Raw genomic sequence first — 21194 nt, forward strand, 5'->3', positions numbered from 1 at the left:
AACAGCGTGATACTTTAATAAAAATTGACATTTGGATCAGTGGAGCAGGATTAAAAGCCCAGAAATGAGCCAATACATATACAACCATCTAATATATTACAAAGGGGACAAAGCCATTCAATAAAGAAGTTCTCTTCAACAGATGGTGCTGGGGAAAATGGGCAGTCACATGTGAAAAAGTAAAAGTAGACCACCACTTAACACCATACATCAAGGTCAAATAAAAATGGATTAAAAATCTAGGTATTAGACCAGAAACTCTAAAATTTATAGAAGAAAATGTTGGTGAAACTTTGCAGGACATTCACATCAAAGATGTATGTATTTGGAGCCTCAACCCCCTGGGAGTGGGAAATGAAAACAAGAGTAAATAAATAGGATTACATAAAACTAAAGAGCTTCTACACATCAAAAGCAAACTACATAAGGTTAATCAAGCAACTGATTAAATGGGAGAAGATATTTGCACATCAGACAAAAACTGATATCAAACATCTATACAGAATTGGTATAGATCTACAAAAGAAGCAAAAATAATCCAATAAAAAAGTGGGCCTGACAACAATGAGATACCACTTCACTCCTGTGAGAATGCCATATATCAGAAAAGGTAGTAGCAACAAATGCTGGAGAGGTTGTAGGACAAAGGAACCTTCCTGCATTGATGGTGGGAATGTAAATTAGTCCAACCCCTATGAACTCGCAATCTGGAGAACTCTCCAAAAGCTAGAAGTGCACCTACCCTATGACCCTTCAATTCTTCTCCTGGGGATATATCCTAAGGAACCAAAGGAACTCATCCAAAAAGATTCATGTATACCTATGTTCATAACAGCACAATAAAACTAGAAGCAACCTAGGTGTCCAACAACAGATGAGAGGCTGATAAAGTTGTGGTCTATATACACAACGGAATATTAATCAGCTATTAAAAATGGTGACTTTACCTTCTTTACTTCATCTTGGATACATCTTGAAGGAATCACGTTAAGTGACATAAGTCAGAAATAGAAGAATGAATATGGGATAATCTCACTCATAGCCAGAAGCTGAAAAACCAGAACAGAAGGGAAAACACAAAGCAGAACTTGAACTGGAGTTTGTGGATTACACTAAAGGTAATCTGGGGGGGGGGGATGTAACAGGTCCTAGATCTAGTGGTGGAGGGTGAAATGTTATGTGGAAAACTAAGAAATGTTACACATGTATTTTACTGTGGATTTAAACCATCAATCAATTATATATACCCCCAAACAAAAAAAGTGTGACAAAGAACTAAAACAGTTTTCTGAAGAAGAGATGCACATGCCCCACAAACACAGGAAGAAATGCTCCACTTCACTTACTAGAAAAATGCAGATTAAAACTACATTGAGATACCATCTCACACCTGAGAGAATGGCTTACAACAACGAACCAGGATATGATAGGTGTTGGAGAGGTTGTAGAGAAAAGGGAACTCTGCTACATTTCTGGTGGGAATACAGCATGGCACAGCCCCATTTGGAAGACTATATGGAGAATGTGAAAACAAATAAAAAATGGAAGTACCCTATGATCCAGCAATACCACTGTCAGACATTTAGTGGGCACTCAAACACTAATTAAAAGAGACATTCGCGCTCCTATGTTCATAGTTGCATTATTCATAATAGCCAAAGAGTGGAGACAGCCTAAATGCCCATCAACACATTACTTGCTGAAAAAATTATGGGGTATATATTCCATGGAATAATACTCTGTGATCAAACAAGATGGTATTGTGTCCTTTGGGACAAAATGGATAGAATTGGATATGATTGTGATTAGCAAAATAAGTAAAGAGATGAAAGACAACTACCAGATGGTTTCACTCATATGTGACAAAAACTTGCCAAAAAAAAAAAGCCAAACAAAAACAAGCAAACTGTTTGAAGACTTGTGAGAACTATGGTGGTTATCTTTGGTCTTTGAGAGGCAAGAGGGTAGGGATATGAAACTTCGGTGGTGGATGTGTTGTGGATCTATACATTTTAATCGTATAATATTGTAACAAAATGTTAATAACAAATAAAAATAATTTTAAAAAATAATATGCTTATTTCTCCCTGTCTCCATATAGGGTTTATTGTGATTTTTTGAATAATAAAAATGAGTGATATTATAATTACTAATAATAAGGTTAATTATATAATATAATTATATAATATAACTAGTATGTATAAATAGATAGTAAGTGCCTTATCTATATCATGCTTTTAATGACCACAGACCTGCTTTATGTACTATTACTCCTATTGTTTAACTAGAGAAAATAGGACTAAAGAGAGATTAAATATCTTGCTAAGGGTCACAAAGATAGTACCTCTCATGAAATCAAGAATTGTTTTTTTTTTAATTATATTTATTTATTTTCCCTTTTGTTGCCCTTGTTTTTTTTATTGTTGTTGTAGTCATAACTGTTGTTATTGATGTTGTTGTTGTTGTTGGATAGGACAGAAAGAAATGGAGAGAGGAAGGGAAGACAGAGTGGGGGGGAGAGAAAGAGAGACACCTACAGACCTATTTCACTGCTTGTGAATCAACTTCCCTGCAAGTGGGGAGCCAGTGGCTCGAACCGGGATCCTTATGCCAGTCCTTGTGCTTCGTGCCACTGTGTGCTGAACCCACTGCGCTACCACTGGACTCCTGAGATCAAGATTTAAACCCACATCTGTCTGACCTCTGAATTTGTCTTAATTCCATACTACAATATTTCTCTCTCATAGTATTAAGCTCAAATATTCCTAATAGCATCCTACAGTCTCATCTTACAGTGTTAAGTCACAATCTTGTATTCTAAGCACCTTCAAGGATATACCTAAAAAGAAAATATTTATGATGCTTATGCAGTTTGAAATGGATAGAGATTATCTTGCAAAACTTACTTCTAATTAAATCATGTCTTAAGTGTGTATATAGATTTTTAATCCATTAAACTCTAAGGTGCTTCAAGGAAGAGATGATATCAATCATTTTATCCCCCATGGTGAGCACAATAGCTGACAGGTATTTGTCACCAAGTAATGCTTATCGAATAAAAAATACTTTACTCATGAGATAATGTCATTCACTGTAGTTGTGAGAACAGCTCAGACATAAAATAAATAAATAACTGTAAAAAGGCTGAGTTATCTCTGCTGGGTTCTACATTTAATGGAGGGACTGAGCAAAGAAGTCTGTCTTAATGTTTATGCTTTTACTGCAGTACCTCATTCTTGCCTTTTCTAATAGGTGTGTGCGTGTGCGTGTGTGTGTGTGTGGGGGGGGGTGTTGGTATTTTCCATTTTGCTTCCTATGCTCTTTTGTTTTCCTATTTATTCTTGAGTAGCTTCTCATCCTTCCATTTACCACTGCTGTTCCAGCATATTTTTGCATGTGAGGCTATTGACAAAACAGCCTGCTTCCCAAGAACAACAGAAATTGATTTGAGGCAAAGATTTACAAACTACATGCAGATCATAACGAACTGCTAATAGACTGCTTTCTGTTTTTAATGAGTGTGAACAAAGACTCTGATTTGTCATGTATGTAAAGGGAGATGGTGCAAGGGAAACGCTGAGGGTCCTTGCAAATGTCTATAGTGGAAGGCAGTGATCTACTGCAAGAAACACCCCTCTCCCAATGAGATTTTCTACCACTGTTGCCCAACTTCATATAGAAGGTCAGAGTGGGAGTATTACTAAGACTGATTCCTTTTAAAAAATGTTTTTAATTTTATTTTATAAGAGAGAGTGCGTTAAGAGAATGACCAGCATAACACTTAGTCTGGCACATGTAGTGCAGGGGATCAAACCTGAGACTGCATTTAAACAAGTAATATGGGATACCACTGAGCTATCTCCCCAACCTGATATATATAGATATATATCAGAAATATATAAGCGCTATGTACGCTTAATCCACTGTGCTACCACTTGACCCCTGATAATGGGTTATTGTTGATCTAATATACTAGGATCAGAAAATGGAAGAATAGTTCTTCCAAGATTCTTGCTATTCACTTGCCTTTATTTCAGTGAGTTTCTCACTCTCTGGTTCTCAGTGTGGGTACTGGCTCTGCCAACAATGTCATCTTAGCCAATTAAATGGAACTGTCTTTGTTCCCTAACTTAAAAAATGTGGGTGGTATAAACCTCAGATTAACAATTTAGAGAACATATAAGTGCCTTTAAAACAATAATTCTTGGGGGTCAGACAGTGGCGCAGTGGGTTAAGTGCATGTGGCGCAAAGTGCAAGGACTGGCATAGGGATCCTGGTTTGAGCCCCCGGCTCCCCACCTGCAGGGGAGTCGCTTCACAGGTGGTGAAGCACATCTGCAGGTGTCTATCTTTCTCTCCCCCTCTCTCCATTTCTCTCTACTCTATCCAAAAATGAACAACATCAACAATGGCAATAATGATGACCACAGCAAGGAAACAACAACAAGGGCAACAAAAGGGGGAAAAAATGGCCTCCAGGAGCAGTGGATTCATGGTGCAGGCACCGAGCCCAGCAATAAGGCTGGAGGAAAAAAAAAAACAATAATTCTTATTTCAAATTCCACTTGTTACATGTTTCATCTTCTAAGCCTTTCCATCAGTTTTCATATTTGTCATGAAATTGTTTCAGGCACAATACTAATAAGCATTTTAAGCTGTTGTGCTTTCTAGAAACTATTTCTTTTGGTAACACAGTGAAGGTATAATTTCTATGAAATAATAAAATCAATAAAGTGAATAAGAGTGAGTACTGGTTTAGAAGGCAAGAGTTTGATAGTTTTAGTCTCAGACTGGAGTCTAATTTTAAGCTATCCTGGGCAATACATTCTTCATTCTGAGCCTCCAGGTGGATTAAATGAGGTGGTTGCTATAAAGTTATGTTCTTGGCTACTTTCCATCTCTTGTCTTGACTTAAGAAATATAGCAAACTGTTTCTCACCTGTGAATCTTAAAAAAATAATAAATAAATAGATGAAAAATAAGGTTGGATAGTTCAGTTAATGAAATTTTTAATTGTATCAGTAACAAATTAATTTTAGGGAAATTAAACCATCTCATAAAAAAAAAAACATTAGCTAGTAAGAGATTAGTTTAGAGTTCTTGTCATCAAAACCACCAATTTTATAAGACTCAGTATTGAGATACATATGTATAATTTACTCTGATATTATGTGATCCCAGTCTTGTTTCTGTACTAAAATACAAGAGATAATCAGTCAACTGGGAACAATTTAGTAAATTTATAATTATTCACACACACCTGCTGAATACGCCCATGGGAAAAAAAAAGAAGCATTTTTTAAAATTTTATATTTATTGATGTCAGGGATGGAGCCCAGGGGCTACAGGGAAAATAGCAAGTCTATCATTGAGCTTTAGTTCATGCAGAAATCAGTTTATTATTAGGAAAGACCTGTCTGATAGAATTTGAGGGGTCCCTAATTACTACTGTTGTATGACATGCTTTTTCTTTCTTTTTTTAGTTTATTTACTTTTGACAGAATTGAGACTGCACTCATACATGACTTTATTCTTCCAGGCCATATTTTCATTCCAACATAGAAATAATGAGAGAGGCAGTGCCAGCTTGCATGACAGATATGCACCCTAACTAGTGAACTATTTCTCTAGCCTTAATTTCTAAGACCCTGTAAGTGTCCACTCTTAATACAGAGATAAACTTATGTCCATTTAACTAAAATAGAGTTGTTTTATTTTATTTTATCTTCTCTTATTGGGGTTTTTTTGTTGTTGTTGTTTGTTTGTTTGTTTGTTTCCCAGAGCACTGCTCAACCCAGTCCTATGGTTAAACAAGATATAGGGCATTAAACAAGGACTTGTTTAATGCCCTATATCTCCTGCCCTTACATTTGTTATCTTATAACTTTGTGGATACCAGATAACACAAATTTAGAAGAAGAAAGAACAGAATATTTGCAGAAATATAATGTCCTAATAGATTTGTGAATGCTGTATCTATATTGATTTCTTAGATTTGAGTATTGCCTGATCTCACAGAATAAATAATTCCCACTTTGATGTCCACACATCTCCTAATAAAACTACTAATAATTACAGAGCAAAAGCATGATTATCATTATATATTTTCCTTTTCTCCTAATTTTTTAGTAACTCTATTCTTTAGATGTTATAAAGAAAAATGTGACTTTTATTTTTATTTTTAGACTGACACATACTTTTTTCTGGAAACAAGAAGAAGGTACTCACTAACAAAATGTACTGAGTTCTTAATTTTCTTTAATTAAGATGGCAATGATACAAATTTAGAACTGAAATTCTCCAAGTCTGGAAAAGCTAAGTAAACTGAACAGGCTCTTACCATAATGCTCCTACATGTGTAGTCTCTAAGATAATCATTATGACCAAGAATAAATTTCAGCTGTGACAGACCTGTCCATTTATCAATAATACTTAACATAGTGAATGGTTACAAAAGTTGCTGACTGATTTTTTTTAAAAAGATTTTATTTGTTATTTATTTACTTATTTTGTTTGAAGACAGAAATTTGGAGAGGAACATAAAGCTGCTCTCTACAAGATGTGCCACTGTCTAGCCACTGTACACACACACACACACACACACACACACACACACACACACACACACACACAAAAACACACACTGCTCTGCTCTGCTCTGCCTCACAGTGGTGCTGTGGGTTGAACCTGGAAGCTAAGAGCCTCAGTGCTGAAAGTTGTTTTGCATAACCATTATGCTATCTCTCCAGTTCTCTGGTGGATTTTAAGAGTCTGCTCCTAAAACATTTTAATCATTCTATGGGAAGATAACAGTCTTATTTATCATGTACATACACACACACACACCTTTTTTCAAACATTAATAGAGGGGGGTCTTAGTAGTGAAACCTTGAAGACAACAGAAATTCAGGCTGTATATTTTATATGAAAATTCAATACAACATGAACTTGAGAAAAAAAAAAAAGAAGCAAGCAAACTGTTTCTAAGACTTATGAGTACTATACTGGCTATTTTGTGGAGGTGGAATGAGAGGATATAGAAATTTGATGGGTGGGTGTGGTGTGTAACTATACACTGTAATTTTACAATCTTATAACCTACTATAGATGACAAATAAAATTTAAAAAAAAAGAAAATTCAATAGCATATGTACACAATAGGATACTAATCAGCTGTAAGAAATAAGATTCTTTGCTACCTCTTTGGTGGAACTGGAAGGAATCATGCTAAGTGAGGTAAACTAGGAGGATGACCTCATTCATAGGTGGAATTTAAAAAACAAAGAAAGAGAAAGCACAAGGTAAAACACAGACTAGCTTTTTAGTGGATCAGAGTTAAAGACTCTAAAAGGAGGTGGGGTAGAAAACAGTCAAGTGAAAGAGGGAGGGGGGTACCCAATGCATGATGGTGGAAGACGATGGCATTTGGTGGTGGGAGTGGTGCTCAGACACCTAATATAGGGAGATGAGAAACTGCTCTTAAGTGATAACAACTCTATTGTAAAATTATCACTTTCCTGAGTAAAGTGATTGTAAAGAATCAATGTATTAAAATACACTGTATTGTCATTAATTTTTAGGCAATTTCTTAGTTCTGAACATGGTGTTTAGACTTTATATAAAAGTCTGTAGAGCAATAAAAATAAATATTAAACTGACGAATAAAGGCTTGGCCTTTGGTGTGTGAAAAACTTGAGGTCAAATACTGGCTCTGCCACTTATCAGATATGTGGCTTTGGGCCACTTGTTTTTCTGAATTTTAATCTTTAATGCCCACATTGGTGAAAAAACAAAAACAAACAAACAAACAAAGAAAAAGTGGGAACTACCTCACATGGTTATCAGGGCTTAACTGAGGTCATGAGGTTATCATGAATGGAAGACTGCTAATAAAATTTTAACCAAGGTCAAAGATATTACACATGCTGCAAGCCGAAGAGAAAGAAATACCCAATCAAAGTATACAGTTTCAACAAAACAAATTACAAAGAAAAAAATTCACAAATGCAGAGAGCAGGTGGTGAATAAAATTGTATTATTACTATTAATGCAATTCTTTCCATAGATTTAACTATACATTTTCCAAAGACTAGGCATTCTATTTGTTCATTTAGTTGCAGTTAGGATTGTTACTGAGGTTCCACACAGTCAGGATTCTGTAACTCCTGGAAAATACTTTTTTCTTTATACAGGCAGGAAAAGAGACAGAGAGAAGGAGAGACATCACAGCACTATTGCCCTGTGCATGTGCCTCCATATGGTGCCCAGACTCTGAAATGGCAGCTTGGGTAAAAAAAAAAAAATCTTGTAATCAATACTGCAACTCACCTAGCAAAGCAAAACATACAAAACAGAGTTGGTGAAGACTAACTATGAGCTTCATATGGGGTACCACTCAAATATAATCATAAATCACTATATCTAGAAGACCTAGAGACAGGATTTATTGCAGCTCCTCATGGTATTCTAGTCTACTAACTCTATATTGTCCTATTTTAGGATAGAGGTGATCAGTGCAAAGATTTGTGGACATTCTATTCTTGTTGTTAAATTTTTTTATTAGTTATTTGTATTGATTCATAAAATTACATGTTAACAGGGGTATAATTTCACAACATTCCCACCTCCAGAGTTCTGAATCCCAAGTTCCTCCATTGCAAACCACCACAGTTCTCCTGAGGTTGAAGATAATGGATTAACTGTCATCTCTACAACTGTCCATCTACATTTGTACATATTTGCCCCATTTTTCTCCCAGGTCCAATCCTCTCTACCCCTCCAAGCCACACATAACCCCATTACTAGATCCAAATATTTCCTTTTCATCCCCTCTCTCTGGGACCTGATAGTACTGGAGTTCAGAGCCCTCTTATCCTCTTCTCAAAGTAAATTACAGAAATAGCCTTCTGAAAAACATACACTTAAATAAAATACAGTTTTGTCAAGATAACTTTGGTTTGGGGATATTACTACATCAAACCATGTTATTCACCTCACCTAATTTTCTTACCTCACTTAAGATTATAAAATAATTTTGATACTTCTTCAAATTCAGTTAAAAACCATGTGCAGAGTACATTTAAAAATAACAGGACCAGCAAAATAGTTCACTTGGATAATGTACTGCTTTGTCATGTGTGTGGCCCTGATTCAAGCCCAGTTCCTATCACATTGGAGGAAACTTTGAGCTGTGCTCTCTCTCCTTCCTACTCCTTCGCTCTCAACCTCTCCCTCTCTGTCTCTCTATATTAAAATATATATATATATCAACCAGACTTCCCTGGACAGACAACCCCACCAATGTGTCCTGGAGCTCTGCTTCCCCAGACCCCGCCCCACTAGGGAAAGAGAGAGACAGGCTGGGAGTATGGATCAACCTGTCAATGCCCATGTTCAGTGGGGAAGCAATTACAGAAACCAGATTTTCCACCCTCTGCATCCCATAATGACCCTACTTCCAGAGGGATAAAGAATAGGAAAGCTATCAGGGGAGGGGATGGGATACAGAGTTCTGATGGTGGGAATTGTGTGGAGTTGTACCCACTTATCCAAAGTTGTATCAATGTGTCCTTTATATAAATAAAAAAAAATTATACCTAAGATGACAACTATATCATACAAAAAGTTGTCAGGTATATGCTTTCTGAAGGGAGCTAGTGACCCAAACCAGGGCCTTCTACATGCAAAATATCTTTTCCAGCTTCAAAATGTGAATGTCAAATGGTATTTCTTAGAGAGTAGAATTTTGAGTGACAGTTACTATGTGCCTGTTTCTTTAAATTTTATTACATTATTCTAAATGCTCTAAATGAACATGTAAATTTAACATATACATAGTAAATACCATAAATAAAAGTATATACTTTTTTCTAGAAGGTAGAAATTTTGCTTACTTCCATGATGAATAAATACACCAGAAAAGTAGGCAACTTTTTTTGTTTTACTTTATAATAGCAGTGTCTGGAAATGTATCTGTTACTTAAGCGAAAGAAAAGAATTCTATATAAAAAGAGAGGTGAACAACATTCTAGACTGTGCCTAAAGGAAACTAATTTTCTTTCAGCAATACACAAGAATGTGTTTTTGTTTTAGCTTCAGGGCAAGTCTGAGCTGTAATTAAGTACTGAATTAATGATTCTAGGTGAGAATCAAAGGTCAGTATAATCAATACCTCTGCCTGAAAGAAATATGAGTATAGCCATCAGCAAAACTGCTGAAAAGAAATAGCACTCAAAATAAACTCCATTTGTTATTCTAGGTTATTCAGCTTTAACCATAAAGGTGACAAGTACATTAATGTCAATCAAGTTATAAGAGGTCCCAACTTAACTTTTCATTCAAGCAAACACACACATATACACACATATAGGCACACAGACTTAGAAGAAAACAGCTCTGACACTATCCAACCACACCGACAAGCATATATTGTTATTTGAGAATGCATCAGCTGTGACTTTCTCTTGAGTTCTCATAAACCATGTGCATCACATATACTTTGCTTTAAAAAAGAATTTTCAAATCTTTATTTATTTATTGGATAGATACAGCCAGAAATTGAGAGGGAAGGGGGTGACAGAGAGGGAGAGAGACAGAGAGACACTTGTAGCACTGCTTCACCACACATGAAGCTTTCCTCCTGCAGGTGGGGACCAGGAACTTGAACTTGGGTCCTTGTGTGTTGTAACATTTGCGTTCAACCAGGCGCGCCACTATCCGGCCCCTCACAGATACGGGTGAGACTTTTCCTTTCATTGGATTCTCTGATTCCATTTCAGGTAGTCCACTTCCTAACAAAGTCTCAAAACCTAGATATAGACCAGGTCCATGAGATACAGCATATGTTCACATGTATCCATAAATTAGGGCAAAATATATACCTGAAAGCAAAAGTGCACAATAGTCTGCAGTGAGTTAGTATATGCAGCAAGCAAGTAGAAAGACCTAAAAAGACACCATAAAGTTCCTAATGAAATAGTGTCTACTTAGACTTAGATAACCCTCCTCACCTATTTCCTATTATACTTCCTTCACTCACTCCCAAGCTAACCTTACCAAAGTAAGGACTACAAAAGCTGAATAAGGGCAAGAGATTGGTATACTTTAATGATAACTCTTTAGTGACTATCAGGCCACCCCATCAGCTGGGGCCCTAGTCAGGGTACAGAGATTCCCAAACAGACATGATAGGCCTAGACCTCGAATAAATCCCTCTTTCCATAGTTACTGGTCATCTCTATCAGGAACAACAAAACAGACCCCTTTGTGGGCCCTGATAGAACCTTGCCCTCAACTTGGATCAACAAAGGTAGAGGAAGTTCCATCCTCCAAAGGAAGGCTAGACAACATACTCTATGTTCCAGGTGAGGAAGATGGGTCCTGAAATTGGGACAGCTTGGAACATTCCTACTCATGACCACAGAATGTGAGCTCAGATCAACAGGGATGCAGAGGTCGCATAGGCTCCTAAGCTGAATATGGGCCCCAGATCAGATCAAATCAATAGGGTTTACAATCAACAATATTTATACAACTTTCCCATATTTGGAAGCTACTCTCTTCCCTGATCTAGCTTTCTGGTCCTTTTTCCAGCCATGACATCATCTCCCCAGACAATAACTTAGGTCCACCTGCGTATCAGATGTCAGACTCAGGAAAAGAAAAAGAAAAAAAAAATTAGTATAGTCATGAGTCCTTTAGAATATAACTAAAATGGGAGTCGGGCTGTAGCACAGCGGGTTAAGCGCAGGTGGTGCAAAGCACAAGGACCGGCATAAGGATCCCGGTTCGAACCCCGGCTCCCCACCTGCAGGGGAGTCGCTTCACAGGCAGTGAAGCAGGTCTGCAGGTGTCTGTCTTTCTCTCCTCCTCTCTGTCTTCCCCTCCTCTCTCCATTTCTCTCTGTCCTATCCAACAACGACAACAACAATAATAACTACAACAATAAAACAACAAGGGCAACAAAAGGGAATAAATAAATAAAATAAATATTAAAAAAAAAGAATATAACTAAAATATGCCTACTAGCTATCTACAAAACAGAGACTCCCAAATGTTCATCAGCAATATTCTAGCCTATAGATTCATGATTAGTCAACAATTTGTTTGGCTTTATATGCTAACTCTTCTTTCAGCCACCAGGTTCAAGATGCTACCATGATGCCAACTGTACTTCCCTGGGCAGACAACCCCACCAATATGTCCTGGAGCCCTGCTTCCCCAGAGCCCTGTCTCACTAGGGAAAGAGAGATACAGGCTGGGAATATGGATCAACCTGTCAATACCCATGTTCAGTGGGGAAGCAATTACAGAAGCCAGACCTTCCACCTTCTGCACCCCATAAAGACCCTGGGTCTATACTCCCAGAGGGTTAAAGAATAAGAAAGCTGTAAGGGGAGGGTATGAAATATGGAGTTCTGGTGGTGGGAACTGTGTGGAGTTGTAACCTTCTTATCCTGTGGTTTTTGTCAGTGTTTCCTTTTTATAAATAAAAATTAAAGAATAAATAAATAAATAAAGATTTTATTGTGGGGGTTAATGCTTTACAGTGCAATCATTGACATATACATATGCAATTTCATTATATAATAGGCCCCCAAAGTTTTCTTCCTATCCTCCTTCCCCCTCCCTCCCTGAAATCCTTTGCTTTGGTGCAACTCACCAAATATATTTTTAACGATTATGTTTTCTAGTGGATCTTTGTAGGCCTCTGATAGGACTGCAATATATTTACAATAACTACCTGAGTTATCTGAGCAACCTGAGCTGACACAAAATCAAGGTTGGCCAACACCAGAATATTTACTTGAAAGCATATGTTATAAACCCAGTGCTCGATGACAATCAGTGTGCAAAAGAGGCCAGAGGGTTAGGGTTAAAGAATAGGAAAGCTATCAGGGGAGTTCTGAATTCTGTAATTGCTTCTCCTTTGGACATAGGCATTGGCAGGTCAATTCATACCCTCAGCCTAGAAACAGATGCTTTTATAGAAACATAGACAACACACAATGACTTTGGGTCCATACTCCCAGAGGGATAAAGAATGGGAAAGCTATCAAGGGAGGGGATAGGACATGGAGATTTGGTGGTTGAAATTGTGTGGAGTTGTACCCCTCCTATCTTACGGTTTTGTTAATGTCTCCTTTTGTAAATAAATAAATAAATGTAAAAAATAAAATAAAAAGAAACATAGACAGGCATTTATAATAACATGTTTTGTTTTTAGCTGTGTTGAAATCAAGTTTTAGAGAACAGAATTCTAGAGGCATAATATCAAATTCAAATACCCTGAGTGTATAGGGCCCAAGTTGAAAAACTCTGAAAATAAACCTGTGGTTTGAAATAAATAGGTTTTTTATATGTATCAAGACTCAGTGAGAGGAAACAACTACACGTCAGGTATTTGAAAGCCATCCACTATCCAGGGGTAGCAGTGCTTCACAAAACTTCAAGCACTGCTTTATGGCCTTCCATTCATAGGTGCCCTGTAGAGGTAGTTCCTCATCAAATCCACCCTAGAGAAACACTGATAACCTATATTAGAACCATGAGTAGAAATCAGGAATAGAATTAGACTTCTAACATGTCAAAAAAAGGATAATTACCTGGAGCTAAGTGCACTTCCAGGACATAGAGGCCCATATGTCTTATAAGCTATCATTCATATGAAATATAAGTAAATATAAAAGAAAAATGGAATCTCAGGCATGTAAAGTATTCAAATATTGTGGAACTAAATAGGTGCTAAAATATCAAGCAATTATATATATATATATCTTTATTTTTGCATATGTATGTGTGTACATCTTCATTAATTTATAATATATACTTTTCATTTTTCTAAAAATTAATATTACTCAGAAATTTTCATTTATATACATTTAAGAAATTATTGATGTTCACAGCTTAACTGTTTCATCAGAGATTCATTATTCTATTCACCTGCTTTAGTATAGTTTATTTCATGACTCCTACATACTTTAACATTTTTAAAGAGTAAATTGGGAGGTTGATTAATTTTTTTCCTTTTAATAATATATAAACATATGTATTATAAAGTGCAGGGGTAGATAGCATAATGGTTATGCAAAGAGACACTCATGCTAGAGGCTCCAAATTCCGAGATTCAATCCCCAGCACTACCATAAGCCAGAGCTGAGCAGTGCTCTGGGGAAAAAAAGTGTTTTAAGTACAAGCAATTCATAAGACACTTATTGTGCTAATAAAAACAAACCAGTACCTATCACTAGAACTATAAGGCAGGGTTTGTTCTTTGTTTGTTTGTTTTCTCGCTGACTAGTATCTACCTTCCATGCAGTTAAGCCTTTCAATGTGAACGTTTATTAGCAATCAGGCAGTCTTTGGATTCTCAGGCATGAAAAAAGTCTTGATGTAAGTACAATGCCCCTACTTGCTCTCCTGCTATGGTATCTACATTTCTCATCCAGTAAAGTCATTAGTATCACTTCTGGAAGGAAGAAAAAAGTTCTTTTAAATGTTGTTGGTGCCATCAGAAAAGACTGTATAACCACACACAGGGAAATGAAGAGCTTTTGGTGTCTCTGCTAGAGATCAAAGCCAAAAATCATTATACACACAAGCACTATGGAATAGAAATTGCTTAAAACATCACTTCTCTACCCATCAAGACTTCCTATTCAGAGTAAGCTAAAGAAAAAAAATCATAATACTAGGCATGGCTAGACTGAATTTATGAGTATTAGCAACAAAAATTGGTAATTTCAAAGTATAAGTGAACAGAAAAGAGGGACTGGATGGTGGCACATGTGGCAGAACACACTTTACCCTGCACAAGGACTCTACTTCAAGCCTCTCTTCCTCACCTGCAGGGTGAGAGATTCATGAGTAGTGAAGCAGTGTTACAGATGTCGCTTTCTCTCCCTGTCTATCCTCCCTTCCTTTTCATGTCCTCTGTCTCTATCCAAAATAAAGAACACTTTTTAAAAACCAATAACAGAGTGATTTTTGATCCCGATGTAGTTTCCTGACCAAGTTACCTCAGGATCTCATCCTCAGTAACTCATCCAGAAGGGCTATCAAAATTACTTTTTAAGAGTGTCTCACCTATTCAAAATCAGTAAATGACTTCCTCTTAGCAGACTGCTTTCCTTTTAAGGAAACGAACACTCCATACATTAAACCTAGTCTACCTTTTTTCAGATTGTTATTTCAGTCTCCCTTATGCCTCTGTAGAGTCTATTTTGACTAGTATGTCTACATGCAAAAAATGTCCTTAAAGCCTGTGTTAGTGTGACCATTTACTTGCTGTCATAGTCTTCAAAGTGCACCTCGGGTAGAGTGTGCACCTCACCATGTGGGAGGCACTGAGTTTGGTTCCTGGGAATCCATGAATGACTACACCATGCCATGGAGGGTGTTCTTTGGGTGGTAGAGCATTGAAGTCGTATTTGTCTGTTGATACCTATTTGTCTATCATCTATATATCTATAGGAGATATATTTTTAAGCTGGCTTAAGAGCAGTAGAATTGTACAAATATGAGGACTAGGTAAGGCAAAGTAAACAAATAAGTACATTCCATATGCTTTCTATATCTTCTGAATTATACACCAATTTTTACAAAAATAACTTGGAACGGGTATACTCATTGGGGACTCTACTAAAATTTTCATAGACTTGTTTAATCCATGGTGAATGTGTAAGATTATGCTAAAGATCCTATTTAAATTCTAGACTCATCACTTGATTTTTGAGGAACTTGAAAATCTACTTCTGATGCATTCCAGAGTTCTTTAATGGAAAATGGAAAAAGAAATAATAGAGCTGTGAAATGCTACATGTAACCCCCTTAGAACAACTTCTTATATTAATTACAACTAGTACACTGTAATTAAACATAAGCAGCTAATGTTGCTATTATGTTATAACACTCATTGTTATTTCCACTTTCGAGATGAAGAGTAAGGTCGAAAATATGCCAGCATCTACTGAATACTGTCACTCATTTGTAGGAAATAGATACCTAAAACAATGAAACTTGCAAATAATAATAACCAAATTGACTCTTAGACCCTGTGTGAACTGTGGTGGCTACCATACAACACAAGGAGGAAAGTGGGGATAGAAAGTAGAGGGTATTTTTGGTATAATGGCACTGGAATTTTGATATTGGGTGTGGTAAGATATATAAGCATACAAACATGTGTTCAGGGCAGGAGTAGATAGCATAATGGTTACGCAAAGAGACTCTTGTGGCTGAAGCTCTAAAGTCCCAGGTTCAATCCCCTGCACTACCATAAACCAGAGCTGAGCAGTGTTCTGGTGGGAGAAAAAAAAAACACATATACAACTATACCCCTAAACTCTGACAATGTTGTAAAAGTTTTAATATCATATATATATACACATACACAAAGTTATACATCTAGCATGTAGAAGACGCAGAATATGTAGATATATCTGTGATCTCTAGACCTGTAATCCTATTTTCTGCTATAGGAAAAAAGAGTAGCTGCCTTAGTTTCACTTTAGTGAATTTCCTGAAGGTGAATAATACAGCCAAAAGAATGTTCATAATCATTTATTGAATAGTTACCAAATGAATTAATCAACACTGCCCATGCAGGAGCTTATTCAATTCTCTCAGCTGATAGCAGCAAGAGACTCTCCTTTTATGGAGGAGGGAACTGTACCAAATCTTATTCAGATAAACTGATTTTCTGTGATAAGTAGAACTCAATCCCATATTTTTACTTGAAATTACATCTTGCCTTGTAGCTGAAATTATTCTTTCATTCCCCTATTCTTTTGATTCTCTTAGTTGTCTCTATGTCTATTTGTTAGCAGTATCTGTATCAGATGCCAATCTGTCAGTCACTTAAAGAGCTAGCTTCCCCCATTCACACTGTCTACTTAACAATGTCTTCCAAGCAGTAAATGTTCAAGTGCTCTGAGTTGAATTACATGCTAGAAGAATCAAATGTCAGATAAGAAAATGTTTTGCATATAAAGTGACATTTTAAATTACAGTAACAAAAGGTTTGGATCCAGTTCCTCAAGGAAAGACTAATAAATAAGACACAACACTACTATTAAGAGGATCTACCTTAAAATTGGGATTGAGTTAGAACAAAGATCAAAACTTACCCATGTTTTTGCTAGTTTTACCCACTCCCTCTAAACCTCTATTTTCTCATCTATAAATATGCAAATAACTAAATAATTTGTACTTTTCTCTTGGGGTCTTAACAAGAGTAAATGAAAAATATTCTAGCAAGTTACTTAGCATTGCAACTTGAACATGGTAAGCACAAAAAAAATGTGACTGATAAATAAATAATATTAGTCCTAAAAGTCAAGTAATTTGAGGATTTGGAAAATAGCACTATAAACACTGCAACAGATTTTCAAGGCTATGCACACTAAAGTTTCCAGGGTCAGTCCTCAACACCATGAGCCAAAGCTGAACAGTGATCTGATTAAGTGTGAACACACACACACACACACACTTCAAAAATAGCTCTTTGTAATTAAAACAATAGGTCTTGTTAAGACCTAAAATTTTCCTGAGAAAAGATCACAAATATTATGAAATAAACTTGACTGAATATGAAGGACCATCAAATAAAATTAATAACTCTCTAGGGAAAGATACCCTGAAAGGACCAAGCATATGAGATGGCAGAAGGTTTTTTTTGTAAGTCAACAGCCTGATTCTTAACCCTGGGGACATAGTCCCAAAGGTTTATCTTTGTGTTGTTAGGATGTGTGTAAAATGCCCCACAATGAGAATTTCCTCCTGTTCTTCAGACTTACTGAGAATGAATTGTACACACAGAAGTCACATTTGGAAACTGATGATTTCCAACTTATTCAGATTTGCAGGACTGTTACTGGGTGTAAAGTGTTAGAGCCAGCAGCAGCAGCAGCAGCAGTAGCAGTAGCAGTAAGAGTAAGTACACAACCACATCGATTTTCCAAGGAAGATAACACTTGTCTGGTAATTCCCCTTTAAATGGTAGTCTTCAATTACATCAAATTGTAGCATTTCAAGATTCCTGTTACAGATTGAACTCTGTTTCTCCAAAACTCATCTGCTGATATCCTAACTCCTATTGTGATCATATTTGGAAGGAGACGTATTTAAGATTATGTGAGACCATAAGGATGATACCTCTGAAAAAAGGTTTTATTTGTTTCTGTGAAGAAGCATGAGGGAGGAGGAAGACAGAGAGACACCCAAAGCACTGCTTAGCTCTCACATAAAGTGGCCCCTGGCCCCTGACAGAACTTACAGCCTCTGAGGGTTCAGGTTTGCAAGCTGGTGCTCTGGTAGACTGAGGTAGCTCCCAGCCTTAATATGAGGTCTTAATCTAGTGGTATGAGTGTTTTTAAATGGAGAGGAAGAGGCATCAGAGGTGTTTCTCCACAACTACAGAGGACAGATGATGTAAGGACAAAACAATAAGGCAGTCTTCTTTTTCTTTTCTTTTTTTTAAGTTTCTTTATGGTTTACAAGATTGTAAGATTACAAGGTATATTTCCACACTGCACCCAGCACCAAAATTCTGTGTCTTCACACTTCCAAAGACAACCAACATAGTTATCACAGTCTATCATTTTTGTTGTTGCTTTGGTAAATTCATGTGTTTCAGTTCTCTAGTTTCCACAAATGAGTGAAACCATCTTATAGTTGCTTTTTTTTTTAAAACTTATTTTGCTACATATAATCTCCTCCAGTTCCATTCATTTTGTTCCAAAGGACACAATATCATCTTTTTTTTTTTTTTTACTGCAGAGAAGTATTCCATGGAGTACATATCCCATAATTTCTTTATCCATTCATCTGTCCATGGTCATTTAGGTTGCTTCCACTCTTAGGCTATCGTGGATAATGCAGCTATAAACACAGGGGTACATATGTCCCTTCAAATTAGTGTTTGTATGCACTTTGGGTAATTACCTAGAGTAGTATGGCTATATCATAAAATAATTAGTTTTATTTTTTCAGAGATTCTCCATACAGTCTTCCAAAGGGGGTGTACCACTTTGCATTCTCACCAACAGTATAACAGAGTCCCTTTTTCTCCACAACCTCACTAATACCTGTAATTTCCTGTTTTGTTGATTCAGGGCATTCTGTGATATTTATATACAAAAATGAGTCAGAGGAAAGGGAATTGAAGTACTCTATCCCATTTACAATAGAACCCTCAAAGATAAAATACCCTGTAGTGAATCTCACAAAGGAGGTGATGGAATTTCACAATGAAAAATCATAGGACATTGTTAAAAGGAATAGGGAATGACACAAAGAAATAGAGCAGTCTTTGTTCCTTGATTGAAAAAAAAGTTATTAAAATGGCCATCCTATCAAAAGCAATCCCCAATTTCAATGCAACTCCTATCAAGATCCAATGATATTCTTCAACGAAATTGAATGACTTTTCAAAAAAAATTTGTATGGAACCAACCACAAAAAATATGTCTAGCCAAAGGACTTCTGAGAAGAGAGCAGAAAAAAGGAAGCATCACACTCCTCAACTTCAGTTTATACTACAAAGCAATAGTAATCAAAATAGCACATGATAATGGGGAAAAAAATGGCTGCTTACATCAATGAAATAGAATCAAGAGCCAAGAAGTAAGCCCACATGTACAACCACCTAGTATAAGACAAACGGGCCAAAACCATTCAATAGGAGAAAAAAAACGTCTCTTCAACAAATAATGGTGGGGGAACTGTAAAGTGACAAGTAGAAAAGTAAAATTAAAAAAAAAAAAGAAAACTAAAACTAGACCACCACTTAGTACCAAGTACCCAAATTAGATCTAAATGAGTCAAAGACTTGGATATTTGACCAGAAACTATAAAATATATAGAAGAAAGCATCAGTAAGACATTGCCTTTACAGCAAAGATAACATTTGAAGACTCAACCCTATTGGCTTGTGAAGTGAAAACAAGATTAAATAAATGGGATTATATCAAACTAAAAAAGTTTTACACCTCAAAAACAAACTACAAGAAAATAACCAGACAACCCAGTAACTGGGAGAAGATATTATATCACAAAGCAATTGGTGTCAGACATAGAAAATAATTCACTGAGTTCAACAAAAATAAGTGGACAATAAATAACCCAAAAAACAAAATGGTGGGCAAAAGAACTGGTGTCTTAATCTTGGGCCTCCATGCTCCCACACACTAAAAATATGAAGTGTTTGCTTGCTTGTTTGTTGTCTCCGGGCCTCTCTCTACTCTGAGTCTACTTTTTTGGATAGAAAGAACCAGCAAAAGAGGGAAGACACCATAATACCTAAAATATCTAAACTTCCTCCAACGTAATGGGGACTAGGTTCACATCTGGGTCATATGCATGACAAAAGACATGTACTATCCAAGTAAGCTATTTTTCTGACCCCAAAAAGTGGATTTTATGTTACCTAAGCATCCAGTTTGTGGTATTCTATTTTGACATCCTGAGCAGAGTAATAAAATCACTAACATATGTATTAAATTATTACCTGCCCCTGCATAAAATTTCATATATATGTGTGTGTGTGTGTGTGTGTGTGTATGTGTGTGTGTGTGTGTGTGTGTGTTTTTCTTGAGTACTGCTCAGTTCTGTTCTGGTTTATGATGGTGTGGGAAATTGGACTTGGGACCTTGGAGTCTCAGGCATGAGAGTCTCTTTGCATAACCAATATGCTATCTACCCTTGACCTATTTTTATTTTCTAATAAAGAGTCAGAATAATGAGGGGCTGAGTGGTGGCACACCTGGTTGAGCGCACATGTTACAGTATGCAAGGACCTGGGTTCAAGCCCCCAGTCCCCACATGCAGGGGGAAAGCTTCACAAGTGGTGTAGTAGTGATGTAGGTGTCTCTCTGTCTCTCTCCCTTTCTATATTCCTCCTGTCTCTATCAAATAAATAAAGGTAAAAAAAATTTTTTAAAAGAGTCAAGATAATGTATCAGAGCAGATTAAAGAGTTCAGTGGGGAGATACTGGGTTTTCTGACTTCATTCTACAGACAAAAAGGATACCAGTGCTTCCATACAGTTATTTGGGTATTGAAAATTATCTCTTGATTAGGGATCTCTTTTCCAAGTAACCCCTCCAGATATTGCACACAGCAGAGGGACACAAGGAGACAAAAGACAGACACAGAGCTGAAATTAGTATAAATTTAGAAATGATGTGGGTTTGACT

The 21194-nt window shown here is 36.6% G+C and overlaps 1 protein-coding gene and 1 long non-coding RNA gene across 4 annotated transcripts in view; one reads left to right on the forward strand and one right to left on the reverse strand.

Moving 5' to 3' along the window:
- The window catches only part of LOC132536934 (uncharacterized), a 28796-nt gene extending 16402 nt beyond the window's left edge, over positions 1-12394 (forward strand). The window contains exon 3 of the long non-coding RNA XR_009548463.1: positions 12135-12394. This is a non-coding gene — a long non-coding RNA (uncharacterized LOC132536934). The remainder of the gene's footprint in view (positions 1-12134) is intronic.
- The window catches only part of JAKMIP2 (janus kinase and microtubule interacting protein 2), a 201066-nt gene that overhangs the window by 131259 nt on the left and 48613 nt on the right, over positions 1-21194 (reverse strand). The window lies entirely within an intron of this gene.

This window comes from Erinaceus europaeus, chromosome 2 (assembly GCF_950295315.1).
Source record: "Erinaceus europaeus chromosome 2, mEriEur2.1, whole genome shotgun sequence".
Classification (NCBI taxonomy): domain Eukaryota; kingdom Metazoa; phylum Chordata; class Mammalia; order Eulipotyphla; family Erinaceidae; genus Erinaceus; species Erinaceus europaeus.